Source organism: Lepidochelys olivacea (genome assembly GCF_965140295.1).
Source record: "Lepidochelys olivacea isolate rLepOli2 genome assembly, chromosome: 9".
Lineage (NCBI taxonomy): Eukaryota > Metazoa > Chordata > Testudines > Cheloniidae > Lepidochelys > Lepidochelys olivacea.
In genome coordinates this window covers 78500726-78521998 of record NC_140419.1, presented here as the reverse complement: position 1 = coordinate 78521998, position 21273 = coordinate 78500726, and the positions used below count along the sequence as shown (strand labels likewise).

At 44.9% G+C, this 21273-nt stretch overlaps 2 long non-coding RNA genes across 2 annotated transcripts in view; one reads left to right on the top strand and one right to left on the bottom strand.

The window, feature by feature from the left end:
- Nucleotides 1-203: 203 nt before the first annotated feature.
- Nucleotides 204-21273, top strand: part of LOC311526164 — a 79178-nt gene continuing 58108 nt past the window's right edge. The window contains exon 1 of the long non-coding RNA XR_014712960.1: nt 204-699. This is a non-coding gene — a long non-coding RNA (uncharacterized lncRNA). The remainder of the gene's footprint in view (nt 700-21273) is intronic.
- Nucleotides 7154-8705, bottom strand: LOC311526628. The gene is made up of 2 exons (XR_014713074.1): nt 8585-8705; nt 7154-7440 (listed from the first exon to the last, which is right to left on the bottom strand). It is a non-coding gene; the product is annotated as an uncharacterized lncRNA (long non-coding RNA).

Below are 21273 nucleotides of genomic sequence, written 5' to 3'. Positions count from 1 at the left end.
GGGGAGTTTTGACAAAATCCTGAAGATCTTTGAAGAAAACTTTCAAAGGAAACAAAAAGTTGTGTTTTTTTTGTTTGTTTGTTTTAGTTTTCATTAAAAATTATTGCAGAAATAAAAAACATTCCCTGACCGTCTCTAGTAACAAGCTCCTCATATCAGCCAGGCCCAGTCACAAAAAAAACCCCAAATAAATGGGCTCCTTACTTGGCTGTCCAATGAATAACTGAAAAACGAGGCAAAGTAGGAGAAAATAGATGATTGGACAGATTAAATTACATCATAAATCTGGTTACTGCTGTCCCACCAATCGGCATGCAAGACTCCCCAGCATGCTACGCTCCTTTGATTTTGCTAAGAGGTTTACATCCTGTGGCTCTAGGCTCGTGTCACAGGGTGGACTGGGCTGTTTAAAAAGGAACTGTTCCAGCCCACCTCTACTGCATTAACAGCTTTGCTGGGGCCTGATGGAGGAGGACGTGTATGCCCGTAAGAGCAGCAGGAAGCTGTGGCAAAGAGGAGGCTCCTGAAAAAGACCAGCTGGGGGAAGGATTTGGGCCTGGAAGCCAGAGCCAGAGCATAAGCACTGAAGAAGGCTGAAGGCCAGGACAGCAGAGGTTTTTGACTGTTGACCTTTCAAATCTAGAGTGTACCCAGGACTGGAGGGTGTGGGACCCTTTCCTGGAGAAGAAAGAACTCCAGGTAGGAAGACTGGGGTGCCCCTGCTGGGAAGAGCAGGGAAGGATTCCAGTTAGAAGGGCTGGAGTAGCTGCTTGATAGAAAGCAGGCTGGAACTGAAGAAGAGGCAGGACTGGCAGAGCTGAATCGGTGTTGGGTCCATGAACTATATATTGGGTTGACAGACTATATTTTGGGACCTTGAGGATGGTTGGGACTGTTTATGTTAATAAATCCAGACCCCCCAGGAGGGGCGTTATTGGCCACAAGAAAGTCTCTAGAGGAGTTCTTAACGGGCCCTGAAGCGGGAGGAAACAGAGTCAGGACACTGCAGAGTGACCGCTGGCCACAAGATGGAACTCAGGAGGTAGTCGGCCCTCTTACAGGAAAGTATGGATTTCTGAGCGTGTGGTGCAGTATTGAGGGAGGTTTCCTTCCTGCAGAATGTTCCACTATAGTGGAGGGTTTATTTCCCCTTTAGAAAGAAATGATAGAAGATGAGCTGCAGAATTCAGATCCAGGAGACTCAGATCCTGGGCTTTAGGTCTGATTGGTCTCTAGAAATTATATAATCAAAGAGAAAATGCAGCACATGCTGACTGACTATGTGGAGAAGAAAAATACCCCTTTGGAATGATTTATGCTGCAGGTCAGTTTTGAGGTACGTGGGGAGAGCTGGATAGAGATCCCCAGACTGGCAAAGTAGCTGGAACTGCAGGGAAGAATAGAGGTGCATTGAAAGAATTATGCAAGGATCAAGACTGAAACAGAAAAAGATTGCTACGGGTTGGGTTTGGGGTCCATTGACAGAGCTGTATATGTGTGAGGTACGGAGGGCAGGACTGAAACAATAGGGCGTATACAGGTCAGAATGAAGGACATAACTGCATATGTTTTTGTACATGTGAATCCCCTGAATGTACAGTATGTGCATTCTATGTGTGCTTGCATGCTGAGCTGGCAGTTCCTGGATGATGGCTGGGAGCCTTTTTGCAAACCCGCCTGCACAGGGGGATTATCAGAGAGTCTAAAGCTGGCAGGAGTGAATGGAAATTTTGGTTCCTTTTAATACCCTTCTTCATTAAAGGGCCACTGAACTTGTGAAATGACAGTAGTATAAAGAATGGGCTGGGCTGGCTTCTTTTTATGCTGCCTGTGGAGGGTCACCATATATACTGTCAGGTTTCAGAGTAGCAGCCATGTTAGTATGTATTCGCAAAAAGAACAGGAGTACTTGTGGCACCTGAGCGACTAACACATTTATTTGAGCATAAGCTTTCGTGAGCTACATGAAATGAGCTGTAGCTCACGAAAGCTTATGCTCAAATAAATTTGTTTGTCTCTAAGGTGCCACAAGTACTCCTTTTCTTTTTGCATATATACTGTGGGACTCCAGGGACAGAGAGCCTAGAGTTAAAGTAGTCACAAAAAAAGACAAAGACAGCAAACCTATTTCCCTCCCTGACACTCCGGATATTTCACTGAATGGCTTTGCAAGCTGTTTCCAGTCCAAATGTACCCCAGGTACATTTCACATCTATCTGCTGCGATTCGTAACATGCCCTATACTGCATAGAGCATACTGAAAATATATTGTCCTACTGTCTAATTTAAACTGCATGAACATTGACCTCATATTTTATATAAGGTCACATATTTTAAATTAATGTATGAACAATACAATATCAAATGTTTTTATGGCTTCCTGTTGCATGTAGCCCCAGTGGCAGATGTGGAGCAAAGTAACTTTTTACAAACCCTACAAACACCGAATGACTATATGGAATGTATATAGCCTTATCTATATGGGAGGCATGTGAGTGAATTGCTGTCACAGCCTTGGCTGTGCTAATCCTTTGTGGATTGTCACCAGGCTGCTGAACTGGACTCAGCTTTTGGATCCCACAGGCCTTTAAGCTTATTGGGTCTAAACAATGTCCAAACACTGTCTAAATCCATCTTATCTGGCACATTCCCAGGGAAGAGGCCCCCTGTCTTGTATCACTTCTTGGGATGTGGACCATCAAGACCAGTGCTAATCTCCTCACTAGTTAAGCATGCTCTCCCCAAAGCTCCATCCAGCTGGGAACTCTTACTATTTACCCCTTTGGAGACCTTGTGAAAATTAAAACAAGGATCACAAAGACTTTGCAAAGAAACTTCTTAACCATAGACTCTTTACTCTCAGACAAAGCACAGGAGATACACACCTACACAAAAAGAACAAGAACCTGAATACAAAACCTCTTCCTCCAGTGTCCTCAACACTCTAAAAGCCTTTTGGATTTTGGTTAGTGTCCTTTCAGGGTCCCATGATCCTATTACACTTTCCTCTTCCTGCTCAGACTTCAGCCTCCTGGCTCAAAGGATCTGGCATTTAAATAGAATTCTGGACTCCTCGTCAGGAGATCAGCTGCTTAGCTCCAGCCCCTTCCCCACCATTTGGGTCTACATTTTGAAAAGAGGTTCCTCTGGGCTATAGCCAGCCTAAAGTTTTCAGGTAGACCGATATGAATGGAGGGTCCTCAAGACTGAGGACTCTTGATAGTTTTCCCATTGTTAGCCCCTCTACTAGGTGTAAAGATTTCTCCTAGCACTTTGGGGGTGTCGTAGTTAAAGATAGAAGCTACATTGTAAAAAATGAAGAACACAGGACAGTTTACAGTCAACATGGTGCTCCCAAAAGAGAATGGAGTCTGCAGATTGATATAAACATTTACAGACATAATACTAATCTGTCACAACTGCCGTTCCATGTATGGATGTAGTGCACAGCTTTGGGCATGACTAGCTATTTTCAAATAGGGATGCTTGGTTTGTGATATAGAAAGTGAGAGAGGGAACTCAGTCGATGGCTCCTGTTGTTCAGATATATTCAGGACTTGGTGGAAGGATCAGATTCTCCAAGTGAGGATATATTGCTGGATCTACATTGGATACTGCAAATAAGTTGCTATTGCCCAAGAATGTCCCATTGACCTTGAATTTGTTACATATGTGTAACTTAGTGTTTAATGCTTATCAAGATTCCATGATAATTGGTGTTCTAGAGACAGATAGCTGCCGATTTTCCAGGTAGACCCTATTAGCTTCCCAATTGTAAGTGACAGACCTTACAAGGTGCATAGCTACATTCTGATGAAAACATCCCTGAAACAATTAAATCAAGGACAGAGGAACTGTAAACGCTAGCCCTGAACTCACAGAACAGGAAGCACAGTTTGAAGTTAACAGACTCTGTCCTGTTGATTTTCTTTTAGACATGGATATTTGGCTGCCAGTAACATATCTGCTAGTTAATAGCTGGTTTTAAAGCATTATCCCAAAGGGCCACAGCTCTGCCAAGTATTTGATGTTGGTGGTCAAGATGCTGACTTGGACCTTCTGAACCAACCAAGAGAAACTGGCTGATTGGTACCAGGGAGGCACAAAGAAGAGAAAGTGTATGTGGCTCTGGTTACCTAGGTTTCAAAAGCATACTAATAAACTAAAGCTTGGGAAGTAATTAGAAAGGAAAAGAAGAGTGAGAAGAGACTGAGGGAGGAATGAGTGAGTTGCCTGGCGGTCTTGAGGCAGCCTTCAAGGATCAGCACTTGGATAAAAGCCAGCGTATCAGTTCTAATCTTTGGCTTTTTGTTGGACTTAACAAGGACTTTAAAATGAATCCAGTCACAACTGACAGGCCCCATATGGATCCTGGTTTGAAACCTCCTCCTTAGTTCAGCATCAAATATTCTGAGAGTATAAAGAGCCCATGAGGGGACTTCAGAAGGGGAAAACAAAAAGCGTGCATAGACCCATGTGCGCACAGACACAATGGATGAAAACATTAGACTCGGTATCAGTGCTGAGTTACTGCAAGACAAGTGGCTTTGTGACGCCATAGACGGCTGCCTGTGCCCATTTGCCTTCCCCTTGATGCTCACTACTCATCCGAGCCAGTTCCTAGACTCTCCTCCATGAGTTCAGTCTACAGCTTTCTTTTATTTAATGCCTTTCATTTCAAACTGTGATGGGAAAGTGAAAATATTCTCCTTCAAGCATCAAAAATATCCCCCTCATCTTTGTTTAAAGCTGGCATGTCTCTAATCTCCATAAGCTACATCACAATGCAAGAACAAAGGCATCTGACCTGTATCCATGGCAACCTTCAAATTCTACACCTTTGCCTTTTGCATAAAGTGCTCCCTCCTCAACCCACCCTCCACACAAATACTAAATATGTTTAGCCAGGAAAGCAGGATTCCATATTCTTACAAGAGCTTCTGAGTCCACCTCATATGCCAAGGGAACTCATGCTCATTTCATGACAGCTTTTTGTTATTATTCTTATCATGGTGGCAAGGTTAAAATCTTCTGGTAGCTCATTTGAGATGCCCCAAAGGGTAGCACTTGATTCAGGAAAACATACAGGGACTTTGTGAGCAGAGTTGGCTGGGTATAAAATAATAGATCACCACATAACACTTTATGTGCCAGGGCTTGAATATCCAGCCTTTGCATCTTCATGGCTACTGTTCGCTATTTAAATGGACACTGGCAGATTAAAAATATAAACCAAATAAAAGGCTAAGAGCATCATCTCTATGGAGTACATTTCTTTTAAAAGGAACAGAGCCACGAAGTTGTGTAAGTAGGTACTCAGACTGAATAACTGTGTGGTCACATTCTTATAACTTTTCTCATCCACCTAATATTTGTTATGCTAACTCACTGCAACTGCATCACATCTAACATTAGGCCTCAGGTCTGCATCTGGTTGCCCATGCAGAGCCCATGGACATAAATCATCTCAGCATAGGCACAGCAGTATAGCTGCTCCCAGTCAGGTACAGAATTTAGGCCTAAACTCTGTGGCATGGGGAGATTTCCTTCTCATTCTATTTGCTTTGGAAAGCACACTCTTGGATGCTGTTACAAAAATAAATAATCCCATCATCCCTGGTATAACTCCACTACAGGCAATGGGACTACATCGGGAGTGAATTTGTCCCCACATATTTAGAAAAGCAACAGCTACAAACTGCAAGCCCCTCCATGTGTTAGTAATGATACCTTTGATTATTCAAACTGAAATGATCTGACTATTTCAATTTACTTTCCCCCAAACATGCTCCCAGCACTGAGATCCAGGGATGTGGAAAGGAGTTGGAGGCAAGATCCTAGTTTTGGTCCATGTCTAATCTGGGGCTTTGTAAAATCTTGTTTATAGAAATCTAAATGCAGGAGCTAACTTCAGTCACCTGATGGTGTTATATTTGCCATGGGTGAGTGTCCCTCTATGACCAAGTTGTGATGTGGTAACAATCATGTTATCGGATAATGAAGCTATGGGCATTCCATTATTGCAGTACTGTACAAACAGCTGAATCATGATTACAGATAATGACATGATAGTATTCAATGGGATACTTCACGCAGACATACAGGAATCACCGGTCTGCTTCATTTCTCTTCAGCAGAGTTGCATGCTTGGGACCTGATCCAAACCCATTGAAGTAAATGGAAAGGCTCCCATCAACTTCCAGGGTCTTTGCATGAGAGCCACTTACTGGAGACCAAGTGATGCATCTAATTTGCCGAGAATGGAGCAGATTGTAGCTACATATTTTCAATACAGAAGTGTGGTTTGTGGAGACTACACATCCCGGCATGCCGTGCTGCACATCAATCCAGTCAAGACCAGAAATGGATGTGCCAAAATACTCCCACACAGACTGACTGGGCTGCTGCTCGCAGTTCTAGTCAGAAGCAAAAAGTGTGAGAAATATCGTGATACAGCCGGTCTACATTGCTGAGAGATTTCCAGCCCAGGTTTACAGACTCACGATCTTCAGAAAAAGAGCCCAACTGAAACTCTAAAAATGTAATTAGCTGGAAGAAAGGTAGTGTCATCTAATGGTTAGAGATGAGGAAAAGGAGCCATAAATCCTGGCTTCTGTATCTGGTTCTACCACTACCTCCCTGGCCAAGTTACTTCACCTTCTATGCCTCAGTTTCCCCATCTATAAAATGGGGATAATTAATAACCCTTGCCTACCTCACAGGGTGTTGTGAGGATTAATCAATTAACGTTTTTAAAGTGCTTTGAAATTCTGGGATGAAATATGCTACCGAAGTGCCCATAGTTATTAATTTACCTTACAGACCCGCTCAACTTCTCTTTCAGTCAAACAGGTTCTAGTAGTGGCTAGTCTGTGAACTATTAACCCGCACAGAATGGCACCTGCATCTGCCTGTGCAGTTCCTGCACTGCTGGTATCTAACTTATTACCCTGTGAAGCTCTATCAGCCATCCCAAGTCTGCAGGGCTCCAAATTCTATTCGGTGATACGCTGCCATGTTATCTATCACCTGGCTGCTGTCCCCGGACCCACCAGTGAACTCTGCTTCACGACTGAGCATACCGAAGGGCGCCACTTGCCGGGCATGGCAGCTGTGCTTGTGGTGCAATTTCTCAGCCACCCAAAACAAAGTCTGCAGTTGCAAACCACATTTACGTATACAGATGAAAAGGAAAGCAGAGAGGAGAATGCAAAATAAATGGCACAGAGTGTTCCAGTTCCTTTACTCCAGCTGGGAAGATACTTCAAATTTGGACACCATGGCAGGAAAGAGATGCTGTCTTCTCTTTCGCCCTTTGCCCTTTGCTCTCTCTCCCTCCTCCCCTCCTGCATGGAAAGTCCAGAGTCAGCAGAATTCCAAACACCCTGCTGGTGCCATGTTTATACAGCGTGTCCTCCTCGCTTAATTGCTTGACAACAGCTTTACAACAAAAAAAGAGAGAGAAAAAGTGAACAGCTTGTTTTTTTGGACACAATACAACCTTCTTCCTCTCCCCCCTCCCTCCCTTTATGTTAGTAAAAGGAAACAGAGCCCTGTAAAGATCATCCAGTCCCAACTCGTAGGCTTTGAAGGTGTATTCTGGAAAAGTGCATGATAAATGGGACCTTTGCCTCATTCCCTTCTCTTAATTTAAATTATAAACACTAAAGGCTGGTGGGGTTGGTAATGGTACTTCCTTGCGTCATTGCTCTTTTCTGTGAGACGAAAAAGAGGGTTTTTATGCTTCATTTTCAGGTCTAATATGAAGGGCCAAACTATAGGGAATTAACTTATGAACATTGTGGTTGTGGCCCAGAAGAGCTGGTGTTTGTCTCTGGCTACTTTTTGTTAGTTTGCATGGGACATCATTACGCCCATTGGGTACTGTGAGGAGTTGTTCTCTTATTGACTCAGAGAGCTATTTAAATTTCATAATAATGAAAGCAATGGCTTCCTTCTTAGGCACTGTTTATCGAACAACAGACTAGAATAGCACATGGTTTGATCTACCACTTTTTCTACTCTGGGTTCTCCAGAGCTGTCAGGGTTCCTTCCCCACTCTGAACTCTAGGGTACAGATGTGGGGACCCACATGAAAGACCCCCTAAGCTTATTCTTACCAGTTTAGGTTAAAAACTTCCCCAAGGTACAAACTTTGCCTTGGCCTTGAACAGTATGCTACCACCACCAAGCGTTTCAAACAAAGAACAGGGAAAGAGACCACTTGGAGACCTCTTTCTTCAAAATATCCCCCCAAGCCCTACACCCCCTTTCCTGGGGAAGGCTTGATAAGAACCCTCACCAATTTGTACAGATGAACACAGACCCAAACCCTTGGATCTTAAGAACAATGAAAAGTCAATCAGGTTCTTAAAAGAAGAATATTAATTAAAGAAAAGGTAAAAGAATCACCTCTGTAAAATCAGGATGGAAAATACTTTACAGGGTATTCAGATTCAAAACACAGAGGATCCTCCTCTGGGAAAAACCTTAAAGTTACAGAAAACAGGAATAAACCTCCCTCTTAACACAGGGAAAATCCACATAAAACAAAAGTTAAACTCATCCACCTTGCCTGGCTTACCTATACTGGTTGCAATATTGGAGACTTGGATTAGGATGGGTTGAAGAAGATGGATTTCTGTCTGGCCTCTCTCAGTCCCAAGAAAGAACGAACACATAAACAAAGAGCACAAACAAAAGCCTTTCCCCTCTCCCCAAGTTTTGAAAGTATCCTGTTCCCTTATTGGTTCTTTTGGTCAGATGCCAGCCAGGTTAGCTGAGCTTCTTAACCCTTTACAGGTAACAGGATGTTGCCTCTGGCCAGGAGGGATTTTATAGCACTGTATACAGAAAGGTGGTTACCCTTCCCTTTATATTTATGACAAGAGTGCTATTTAAGGCAATGAGTTAGAAGCTGTTCAGGCAAAATCAGCAGCCATTCTCTGCACCCAGCAGTTGCTTGGACTTGTGATGGGTTTGGACATTTCAATCAGAGGGGCAACCAAAAGTTCATACAAAGCGCTATCAGAACCTTTTTGGATGCACAAGGGCTGGCTTTTCTCCAGAGATTTCTACTTCTTCCTGGTCTGGGACTTGCTGAAGACAACTTAGGGACAGAGTTTCTCCAGTATTTCAGAAATTATCCTTTCACATCTTTCAAGGGAGCTAGTAGACCTATGCAAAGAAAACCAAAGCAAATATACATCCATACTAGAATTAACCATTTTCAGCTCCTCAAAAGGCTTCTTTATCTGCCAGATGTCCTGACTGGTTCTAAGTTCATTCTCCTGACCCTAACCAGGATTTCATTCTCCAGACTCCATAAACAGTCCATACACAATCACACATGCCCCCCATTGTCCATAGTCAAAAGGATCAGACCCTATCTTTTGAGCAATGTATTTTCCAATTTTCAATGCCCTTCCAAAGAAGCTCTCCATGTTCAATGCATTTCACTGGAGTTAAATTGTGTTTCCCTGTATTTCTCTCCAAAGTGCCTTATTTATAGCTTCCCAATTCTGGGGGCATAGCAGGAGAATGGTACGGCATCCTGCAAGTTCATTTCTGGGGTGGGGACCCCTTCTCCTGGAAACAACAAAGTTCTAACTTGAAAACAAAATGAAAATATAAACATAATAAGGGAGAATTCAAATGGGCTTGAGCTCAATGGAAGCTGCCTCTGCAGTACCCAGCTGTTTTCCCAGGGGACATTTGCTGTCATAACTTGCTGACCTGGCTTGGGGGTGGTATGAGAAAAACCATCAGAGTCTGCTTTCTGCTTCATAAACCAACAGCCAGATCAATGTGTCTGCTTCTCCCATGTCCTTCCCATGCAGTGAACCACAGAGATGGGGCCTAATTTAGCCTGGGATCATCTGTTTACTGCTATATTTATTTCTCGGCCCTCAATCATGTATGAAAAGGGTTAATTAATGGCAGGCCGTAGGAGTGTACAGAATCTGAGGAATCACCTTATTTCAATTATCTTATCTGAGGCATAGAAACACCTCTTGAATACGAGCTGCACTGGAAATGTGTCAGGTCTGTGCGTTCCTTTTTGCATTTTTGGGTGTGAATTCTAGTGCCAATCTGAGTTCTGTTGTGAAGCACAGGGCTGATAGTGCCAGACAAAGACAGCCATCAAGTGGGAAGGTGTTAGGCAAGCTTCCTCTAGCTGCTCTACCAATGTATCTCAATACTAGACCTACAGTCGCCCTTGCACTTCCAGTCCTGGGACTAAGCACCTCAGTCTTGATCTGCAGCATTCCCTGTTATTCTAGTCCTGGGCACCCAACCAGCTCTGCCAACGTCCCTTTGTCCCGACCTGCACACCTTGATATTCCTCAGTGCCCCCACCCCTCAAAAAGCTTTGCCAATGAACTTTTTCTAGGCCTGTGCAAGATAGTTGCAGTAAAATTGCAAGCTCTCAAACTGGGGTGCTTTTTTATGTGTACTGAAATCCGAGAAAATGTAGCATTCTGACCCAATTTTTCACATTCATAAAATATCTTCACCAAACTGGGCATAATAATTTTTCCCACTGTTTGGATGTCAGTGCAGGTTTTTTGCAGTGAATTTTCAAGGTTTGAATCAAGCCATGTGGTTTCAGTCCCAGGGTATTGGCTTGTGTTCCCTGGTTGGCTAGGTGTACCCCATGGGACCTGCAGGGTTAGCAGTAGCCATTTTAGCTCTTTCTCTGCAGAAGCAGCCCTGATAACCTGCTGTCACTTACCAATGCAAGATACATCTGTGCTGTTTTTACAAGCAAAACAGCTTGGGAGGGGATTATGATTTCTAGGAACATTCCACTTTTTATACAAGTTAATTGCTTTGCACCATACCACAGCTTCATTTGGCCAACCATTTCTAAATTTCTGTTCTGATGTGCTTTTGCCATTACTGTGGGCCTAGTGTTCCCGTTACTTGATTGAGGCCTGACTGACCATGGCCTCGCTTAATCCCCCTTGATTTGAGGGAACTGACTGAAGTTTTATTACCACAGTTTAATCCCTACAATTTTCAGCCAGGGAACTGCTTGCAGCTTCCCCTGTTTACTTTTCCAGTGTTTGAGACTGTAAATAAGCCTCCCGTTTATTATTAGAACAATATACTGTTTTATAAGGGGAGCGCAGCTGCCTGAGAAGGTTCAGAGCTCTCTCCTGCAGCACTCGAGCATCAGAGGCATTGCACGTACACAAAGTGGGTCAAGAGCCATAACACTGGCAGCAGCAGGGGTGATTCTCCAATCACAAAGGCACTTCTCCAAAAGAGACACCATTAGTATGGGGCCATAACCAGACATGCTAGCCAGACCCAAGGGCCCCAGCATAGCTTCCTCAGTAATGGCCTTCTTCCAATGAGGCTGTTCTTCCTGCAGACCTTGGAGAGCCGACAGACACAGGGGTCAGCCCTGGTGCTCCAGTTCTGGATCTCTTCTGATCAGAACCTAGCTATGCTAAGGACTAGGCTACAGATCAAGCAAACTCATGCTGGGCCAAATTCTCTAGTGCTATACTCCATTGACTTGGACATGTGACTTTGATCAGTGTTTGAATGCACCTGTCCCCTCAAGAAAGACTGGATCAGAATGAAGCATGCAAGGTCACAAATAGCTAGCTCCGACATTGGGATTTTGCAATTTGAGGCACGATTTTGATTGCTAGAGAAAAATGCCTTGGTTCTCTCTCCCTGCACAGGGTTCTCAGGGAAAGCAGGAGAGACAGTAAAATCAGACGAGGAAAAACTGTTAATGACGAGATTTGCCAAATAAGTGAGTGTATTCAGTGGCCTGGAAAATGAGCCGGCGAGTGATATAAGAGCTCTTTCTGAATCCTGCACGCTCAAGGAAACATTCAATATATCTTGAAGTGAAAATATGCCTTGGCTTTTGCTGCCGGTGTAAATATTTGTGTTCGCAAATGTTGGCAAATATTTGAGACATCTATGTTGTTTAACCAAGAGCTTTGTCTCTCAGACTCCATCTCCCTTTTTGGTCTCCTTTGTAATCACATTAGCCTGGAAGAATTCTCCTGATATTTGTGTGGAGGATGGGATCAGAATCATTTCCATGTGTACACTGAAAACCAGACAGGAGCTTTCAGACCGGGACCAGCAAAGGGCATTGGAAAGTCTGGCTAAAATCGTGTGCAGCATCAGTTTAATTTTCTCTGATACAATCTCAATTCGGGGGAAAGGTTAGATTAACCTGCATTTGCAGGCATGGTCATGCAGATCTTTCCTTCTCAGTAATTTCAGTGATCTGACTGATGACTGATATTCCTCAAAACTGATCGAGGGCAGGGACAAAATCTTTAACTGTCTTTCTGTTTTATATGTGGTGGTAACTCAGGGCAGGTGTGCTGGCACTTCATGTCTGTTACAAGCTCTAACACAAAAGCTCAGTGTCTCAGGGTCTAATCAGTCTGGTGGAAAGCTCTGAGGAAAGAGGACCTAGCTGCCAGAAAAGCAGAAGTTTTAGAGTGACACGAGTCTGGGAATGTAACACAGAGGACTTTATCCTTGAGCCCATTGTATTTGTGCCTATCTGATATGGAAATATGCTTTGTTGCTTCAATATTTATTACTCTTTTCTTTTTGAACTCGGAAGCTTCGAAACCTGATAGTAGTGAGTCTTGGGATGTTATTATTAAGCAGCAAATGAACAACCCCCCCCCCCCCCCCCCACACACACAATCCAATATGAAAAGTCCCCTGCACACACTCTGTGTCCAGCTCCTATCAAGAGTCCATCTTTCCATCTCATCAGTCTTATTTCCATGTAGTGAGGTCATAGCTACCAACCTGTGACAGCAAAAAACACTGAAGGAAATTCCTGAAAATGTACAGGGAAACATTATCCATCATAATTCCTAACCAGGGTAGGGAAAGCTTTGAAGGGGACCTGGATAGCTCTAGGGTTTGGTAATGGGGGACAAAGTCTTCAGCTCTAAGTCACTGGCTTGAATTCTGACCAGTAACCAAAGATATTACCAACTCTAGGCTGTTTGGGGACCAATGTGAAGTGTGTTGCATCAGGGTATTCAACTCCTAGCAGACAAGAGTCTACAGAACAAAATCCACCATCACAGCTAACTGACAGTGTTCGGAGAGAGACCTTTGACTGAATGAATGTGAAGACTAGAGCTGCATAAAATAATGTGACTAAAATAAGCCCAGGGCCAAATCCTTTATCCAGGCTTTGTGCAGGACTCAAAACCAATAAATCTGGTAAACTTTTAAAAATGTGTGTGGATAGGGAGGGTGACTGCATTGTTGAGTTCTGTCCAAAAGCAGGTGTGCCGCAAGAAGATTCTGCAGGACTTCCAGATCTATTTGTTCAAGTGGAAGATGTTTAAAGAAATTTAGATAAGCAACTAAACTTTTGGGTGCTTATCTGAACCTCCAAAGTTTTGAAAGGTCAGCCATCACTGGTGAAGACAGAACAATCTTTTCCCCCTCGAGGTGGGTATCTTACAGCTGAGGCATTAACCTCTGAATAAACAACCCTGTAATAAAGGCCCTTTGCTAACTCACGGAAGTATAAACACAGACTGCATTCTTGTGGTTATAAACCCACAAATACAGGACACACTCCTGGGAATGGGCTTGATATATTTTCCTCTTTGATTCCTACCTCTCGGGAAGATTAAATAGTGTCATTGTCAGGTTAATACATAATGACCTTGGTGTCTCCAGACATTATTACATTGCAAATAAGATTGGCATTTACATATTTCTCAATTGCCCAAGGGTACAGAAGACATGTTTGAAGAATCAGCACGGGGAGTACACTGGGAAGCAGCAGCACTGTATATATGGCAGACAAAGGGCACGGCACCCTGTTAATGGATCAGGGGAAGAGGATGGCTCCCTTAATGAGCCAGCATAAGCCCTCCAGCCATAGTGGCAAACAGCTGTCAGTCAGCAACATGCTCATATATTAGATGAGTCCCCCAGAGATAAGCTGAGTGCTAACCAGGGCAAGGCAGGCCCCTGCCCCAGGGATGGTGGAGCCATCTCCAATTTGCTCCTGCAATGGAGCAGCTGTACACAGACACCCTTGCTAGGCCGAAGTTGGATTTAAAATACAAAACTTGTTCTTCCAGATTGATGGTGGTGGTGGTGGTGGTGGTGGCCTGTGATAGACAAGAGGTCAGACTGGATGATCTGGTGGCCCCTTCTGGCCTTAAATTCTATGACTCTATGATTCCTAAATAGTCATAGGCCTCAGTGGCAGGAGAAGTGCTTTCTGTGTATATGGTTTGTAAAATCATATCATCCTCATGGCTAAAGTCAGGATGAAACTCCCTCCAGAGATATCAGTATTGCTCTTGAGTCCGACACGGAGGATCTCAGAGAGCAATGCAGTGCTTCCCCTTCATTCCTAAGGGCTAAACATGCTTCCTGCACAGCATTGCTGGCCTCTGCTAATCTGGGGAGTGACGGACCTGCTTGGACTCTGATTCCAACATGCAGTACATTAGACTCCCAGACTGGCCTACGCCTTCTGAAGTCTGAAGTCATGTCTGATTGGACATCTCTTCACACGTGGTGAGGCCTACAGCTCACCACACTACAGCACACAGTGCGACTTGTACAGTACAACTGGTGTTCTATGCCTCAGCCACATATCATGCAATATCTCTGCTGAGCCCCATCTGCAGCAGCACTGTGGATTGGAACTTTTGCTGACTGCTTGGCAGGTCTTTCTGCTTTGTCTGAAAGGGACTCCTGGGTCAACACACCTTGGGCCAGCAGAGCTGGGAAGAGTGCTGCAGGGGCAGCTTGCTTAGTCCCTAGAAGAAATAGCACCTTGCAATCTTGCACTGACACCGTTTATTTGATGTTTGGTTTGGCATTGAGGACCTTGATTCGTTTGGATAAGTGGCATGGAAGAGATACAAGCGTTGCTAAGGTGCAACCAAGTATCTTCCCGTCATCTGGGATCCCAGTGGCAAAGTTTTTCTGTACCATATATTCATTGGGGACTATTCATCATATCTACTCCAGCAGCAGTCTGTCCCTAGCTCTGCTATTTCTCTTACTTCTCCAAAGTTATGCACCATTTCTCTCCACTTTGCCATGGGAGGGGCCCTCCCTGTAAAAATTCACAAAGCCACTATGCTATCCTCATTGAAATCCCCCCTTAAAACACACCTATCCTGTGATGTCCACTAAGCAACTGACAATGGCTAGGCAGATAGTGTGACCATTGTTTATTACACTAATCTTAATCATTTTATTGTTCCTCTACACTCTCCCATCTGGGTGCTGTGTGTTCTTTATCCACCTCTTTTCTGTTATAAAAGACAGTAAGCTCTTTGAAGCAGGGACTGTCTTTTTTTCATATCTGCATATAGAGCCTAGCACAATGTGGTCCTGATTCCTGACTGGGAACACTACCACCATCAAACATTATGTCAGAATATCTCATATGGGATGAAACACCAGGGAAACAAGGTCCCTCGTCTCTTACCAGACCCTTAGTCAAGAGAGGATGCAACAAGCAAGAAAATGATCGGCCTGGGCAATTCTAGGAACGTGCAGTCACATGATATTATTTTATATTAACATGATGATAGAAAATTAAATGCACGCTCCAAACCCAGCCACTAAATCTTGCAGTGACCTAATTTTTCATAGGAACGATATCTCAGGCAAGGCCTGTGTGGCCCAGAAAAGAAAAAAGAAAGTTCTAAAATTCCCTAATTCCACTTATCAGCTCCTTCTCCTGAAACTGCTCCTCTTCCCAGGGAGACAAGGCCCTGCCATCTTCATGATTTCTTCACCCTCCTTCTGATTATATGAGTCATGTTCATCCAATCAAGGAACAGAAATAATATCATGTGACTTGCCAGCTAGGTGACCAATCACAAGTGACGCAGCTTGAACATTGAATAGCAAGTCCTGAGCATACCCTGTGAAGTATCTGTGAAGAAAAAATTTGTCCCATAAATTCAGATGATGAGGAAATTTCTGTCTGCTCACGGATATCCTACAGGCTTAAAAACGTGGCTAGAGTCACCACCAGATAAATTATTTTCTGTGAACTATTCACTCACTTTAATTTCTCAGTGGGCCTTATGTCTCCCACTTATTTCTGGTAATTGATTCTGCATTTAGGGCCTTATCCAAAGCCCACTGAAGTCAACAGAAAGAATCTCCTTCATTTCACTGAGCTTTGGATCAGCTGTAAGTGAGGATCTGGCAGAGTTTTTGTGTATTCCAGTGTAGAAAGATCATCTGCTAATGTCTGTACCGGGTTCTGTAGCAATTTAGCTTCTTACTGCTTCCAGTCTGTTTTTTCCTTGGTGTGCTGGATGCTGTTTTTTGTGGGGTTAGTCTAAGATATTTTAGCACTGTTAATTTCTCGGAGACACTGGTTTTATCATGGCTCTTGGGCCTGGCGCTGAAGCTGCATGAGGATGGAGCATGTTTGTATCAAAGGTCTGGTTTTAATCTTCTAATGGTTTGGGATGGAATGAGTGTGCATGTTACCTGGACTGTGATGGTACCATAATTTTACAGGATCTTTCTGCACATGGATTAGTAGTGAGAATCATCCTAGACCTTCTCCACTAATCAGTGTGCAAAAATAGGGTCAGCCCTCATGCACAGCCCTCAGAGGAACACGGCCTTTCAGAAGGGTGGAGAGTAAGGAGAAAGAAGGCCTATCATGAAGTCCCTTCCCTTGCCAGACAGTACTACAGCAAAATTATAGTTCAAGGCAACAATGTAAAACAAAGATCGATAGCTGTGGCTGTTTTATTTAGGGACCTAGGGGAGGCATTGGAACCAGGAAGTACCCTCCCCTGTGAGATAAGGGAGACCTGGCCACCCATGAACAACTGGAATCCAGGCATCCATATGAAAAAATCTGGTGCCAGCAATGTAATTCCCATCCTCAGCAGTCCCTAACCCCCACCTTCCACTCCTCTCTCTCTTTCTCAGTATAACCAGCTGACTGTTTTCACAACCAGGAAACAATCAAACAATCTTTTCAGCTACGTCTCCCCCTTTAAAGGGCTCTGTCAAAGGCATTTACTCCCAAAGTTTGATCTCCTGTGTTGTTAAAAATGGTTGTTCCAGCCCCCCAGTGGGGAATGGCCTCTGGGTTACAAATATGTGTGTTTTGTTAAGTAAATAATCACATACAATAAAATAGCCACCTAAATGTCAAAATGAAAAACAAGCCACTGGTTCTGTAAGCCCCTCCCCCCCTCCCCCAAAAAACAGTGCTGGCTGTGCACCCCCTGCTGGTTCCGCAATTGCAGGTGATTTGAGGCTATTTCCAGGACCATGTGCTGACATCCCTGGTGATTCCGATAGACAAGCTAGGAAACAAAGCAAATGAGTGACTTGGGCTCATTTCACTCCCGTATGATGGGTCAGTCGGGGGTGAGGTCAATGTCTGAGTAAAGGAAAGAGGACAAAATCAGAAGAATGTCCTAGTCCAGTTTGTAAAGTGGTTTTCAAAATAATAGCTACGGGGAAATATAAATACAGATTGTTGCCCGTTTCGGGGGGAGGGGGGCACAAAGGTGGGAGAGAAGTATTTTTCCAACTCTCCAGAGGCACCTAGAGGCTAAAGTTGATGGGCACCTTGGGTGGAGAGCTGTTCTGAACATCTGGCCATAAGTGCCCCCTGGGGAGTTGCTGGGTGCTGCGCTGCTCTGAAAATTGGGCTGCCCTTGTACATGTGGCGCACTGGAAAATCCAGCCCTGAACTCTTATGGAAATCTGTCCGTATGTGACTTTCCCAAGGCCACCGAGTGAGTCAGCGGCAGAGCTGGGCACCAAACCCCCAAGTGTTCTGGCTCTTTGTCTGTGCACCATAACTGGGTAGCTGCTGCCTTCCCTGTAACAAAGTCTTGCATGTTTAATTGCCTACCTGCTTGAAAGGGTTCATATGCTCAGCATTAGGATTTATAAACCTACAGAGAAACCAGCTGAACTTCCAGTCACCTTTCCCCTTCCTCTAAGAGTGAAGTACGCTGTAGGTGTTGTAGCCTCAGGCCAGGCACTGCTACATCTGAGCCCACAGGAAAGCCAGACAGGTGACCTGCACCATGCACAATAGCAGCCTGGGGTCTTGGATCCCACCGTGCTTCTTGGTGCAGCCCAGGCTGCTAGAATGGAGTTGGCACAAGGAAAGCCAGGCACAGTTGGGCCCTGCCAGACAGCTTGCTGCTGTGCCTAAGATTCTGAGCTTAGTCGGTGCTGAGAGTCACCGGGATTCATTTCTCAGACATTTATTCATGTATAATTGCCTGTCTGGCTGTCTTAAAGCTAATGACTGGATGTGAAGATTTCCAGTTCAGGTTTGTGAGAAGGTAATTACATCGCAATCTCACTCTACGACTATTCCTTGAACACAGATAAACTTGTTTGAGTGGGTTCGCAGGAATCAGCTATATTACAGAGCTCAGGCATGGCAGAACAGATAAGGGAATGTTTTTGCGGCTGCTTTTTATTGGGTGACCCGTTAAAAGCTTTTTCTGAGGGGGTGTGTAACCCCAGCAGGGGTTAACGCATCAGCTTCTCACCTCTGGAGATCTTGTCTTAATCTGGCCACTGGTCACAAGGGAGGAGTCTGGCGGGTCCCCCTTGCCCAGTCCCCAGTGGAAGTTTATTCAAACACATTCTGGCAGCACTCTATATGATTAGCAGCCCAATTTGCTCAAGAAGAGCCCATGACTTGATACAAGCGATGCTGCAGGTTGAGACTAAAGTATATTGGCAGAGCTGGGTGGAGAACCGCAGCAAAGGGGCCTGTCGTACAGGATGCATCAGCAGAGCTGCCTGGGGAAAGCCCAGGTCTAGAATAGCAGAGGGGAGCTGCAGATCAAGAGCAAGTTCTATTGGCAGAGTTGAGTGGGTGCTAACTGCAGGCAGTGCTGCAGATCAGGATCCAGGTGTATTGGCAGAGAGGTGCATGGCTTGGCTCGAGCCAACACTATCAGACACACAGCCTCCCTGAAATTCACCCCCGTATTAAAAGGCAAACTAACACGAAGCATTCTCTTTAAACATCAGTGAAATGCTAGTAACTCCAGCAGGAACAAGATCCCCTCCCAGGCCAAGTCACTTAGAACCATGATTTCTAGAGAAAAAACAACCTACAAACACTTGCTTCCTCTATGAATTTTAGGAAAGAGACATATCCCTTAGGTGAGCCTACATTAGAGAAGCCTATACCCATGTTTCAGACCTGGTGCAGCTGTAGTCATAGTAGTCAGGGTGTAGGCTCGGGTATAGACTGGATGCAGGCACCAAACCACCGTGCCATCGAATGCAACTGCTGGGAACTTAGTACTAAGTTCCTAGCGTGCACAAGGCCTTACAGCTCATCGAAGCGCCTACTGCTCCCATCATCACTCTGGGGCTCTTTAGAGTTCTCCAGGGGACAGGCTGGGACACTTACTTTCGCCTTCTGAAAGTGTCTCCTGTACTGTTGCTTTAAAGCTCTTGCCCCCTTCAGAGGCACGAGCCAATGTCCTGAGATCATCCCTCAGTCCGATCAAGCTGTTAAAGCCTCTCAAATCTTTCTTGCTCAGCAGCACTTCATATAAATCCAGTAATGTGCGTATCACTCCGGCTGCCAACTGTTTTTTTATCAGGAGGGAGGGGTCGCTCGGTGGTTATTATCGCAGTCACTGCTCCATTTCCCAGGGGGATCCCTGCAACTGCCAAGCTGCCAGAAAACATCTTGAGGAGGAAGGCATGTTTCAGGCCCCTGGGAATTCAGCTGGCAAATGTGATGCAGTGGGTAAGGATTAGCAACCCATTAGGAGAGAGGTTTGGGGCTGCGTTGGTGAAATCCTTTCCCTCAGCAACAGATGCCAGAGAGCAATGCAGAGACTACACAAATTCAGTGCACAGGTGGTGCTTCGGAATCAAACTCATGCCATTAAATATCAATAAGGACTTAGGGGCATTGCATAGCACTTCCCTAAGGGAGACAGATTATTCCCTGGGATGAACCCCACTGACCCATTCTGTGTTTCATTTGCTTGATAGAGACACAGCCAAAAGAGCACTTTTTGGCATGAATAAAACATGCTTCTTGAGTATCAGCAATCACTAGTTTGTCAGCAAGTGTCTGAATGCGGCAGGGGCTATTAAGCTGGTCCTCAGTCTCAATGGATCCATAGAGGCTGGCAGAATGCCCAGCCCCCCAGGGATGGCGAAGGCTATGCTGTCCCTTTGGGCTATTGGAGGAAGCACAGCCTCATGAATGGAGCAGCTACAGCTCAAGAGGGGGTTCTACTTCCTGGGATCTAATCCCAGCCCTTGCACTTATTTACTATGTTAGGCCTAAACTACATTGCAAAGTTAGGTCAACATAAGCTGCCGTGCATTGAGCTAGGTGTACATGTGTCCACACTTAAATTTGTCCCCACTGACGTAAACTTTCCATTATGCTGGCATAGTAACATCACCTCCCCAAGCGGTGTTGAGCCATGGTCCATGCATTGAGGTCAATGCAGGGCAAATTAGATACTGAATTATCTATGTTGAGCCTAGCAGTCCTTCAGCAGCTGTCCCACAATGCCCAACATTGACCATTCTGGTCACAACTATGAACTCCATCACCCAGGGTCTTGCAGACTGGAAGCCCCCCTACTCCCCTTTAAAACTCTGTGCTGCTGTTGCTGCCTTGAGGAGATCCACTGCCATACCTGCCGAACGCCTGAGCCGGATAAGGAGGATAAGGAAAAGGACTCATGATGTTCAGTGAGATCCTACAAGCCAGTGCTGCATCAGACCGTGAATAGAGGGCTTGGAGCTCAGCATGCAGCTCCAGGAATGTGGTCTTGCGCATCCAAAAGTTCAGCAGCCATCATCATCCCAAGCCTGCGTTATGATGTGATCCCACAGTCAGTGCTCGTTTCTTGGGCCCAGAAGCAACTCTCCACTGTTTGCAGCTGTTGCATGGGTGCCACCAACAATCCTGACCTGGTTCTTGCTCTTTCCCACAGCCAGCTGCCCTCCAGGAAATCGTCATGTTCCCCCACGGTTCTTCTTTCAGCTCTGCAAATACTGGAGGATCATGCGTCCTCTGCTTGAAATGCTCATGACAATAGTGCAGAGCTGCACAGGCTCCATGCTTCCGTCAGAGATGGCGGACAGTGACAAATCCTATGTGGGTTTGTGGGATTTTCAGAACAGGTGTGAAAATTATGGGGAAAAGATGGCACTACGGGGGAGGGGAGAAAGTTGCATGATGGAAACTTGACCCTGCAGTCCCAGTCACCCGTGCACAACTTG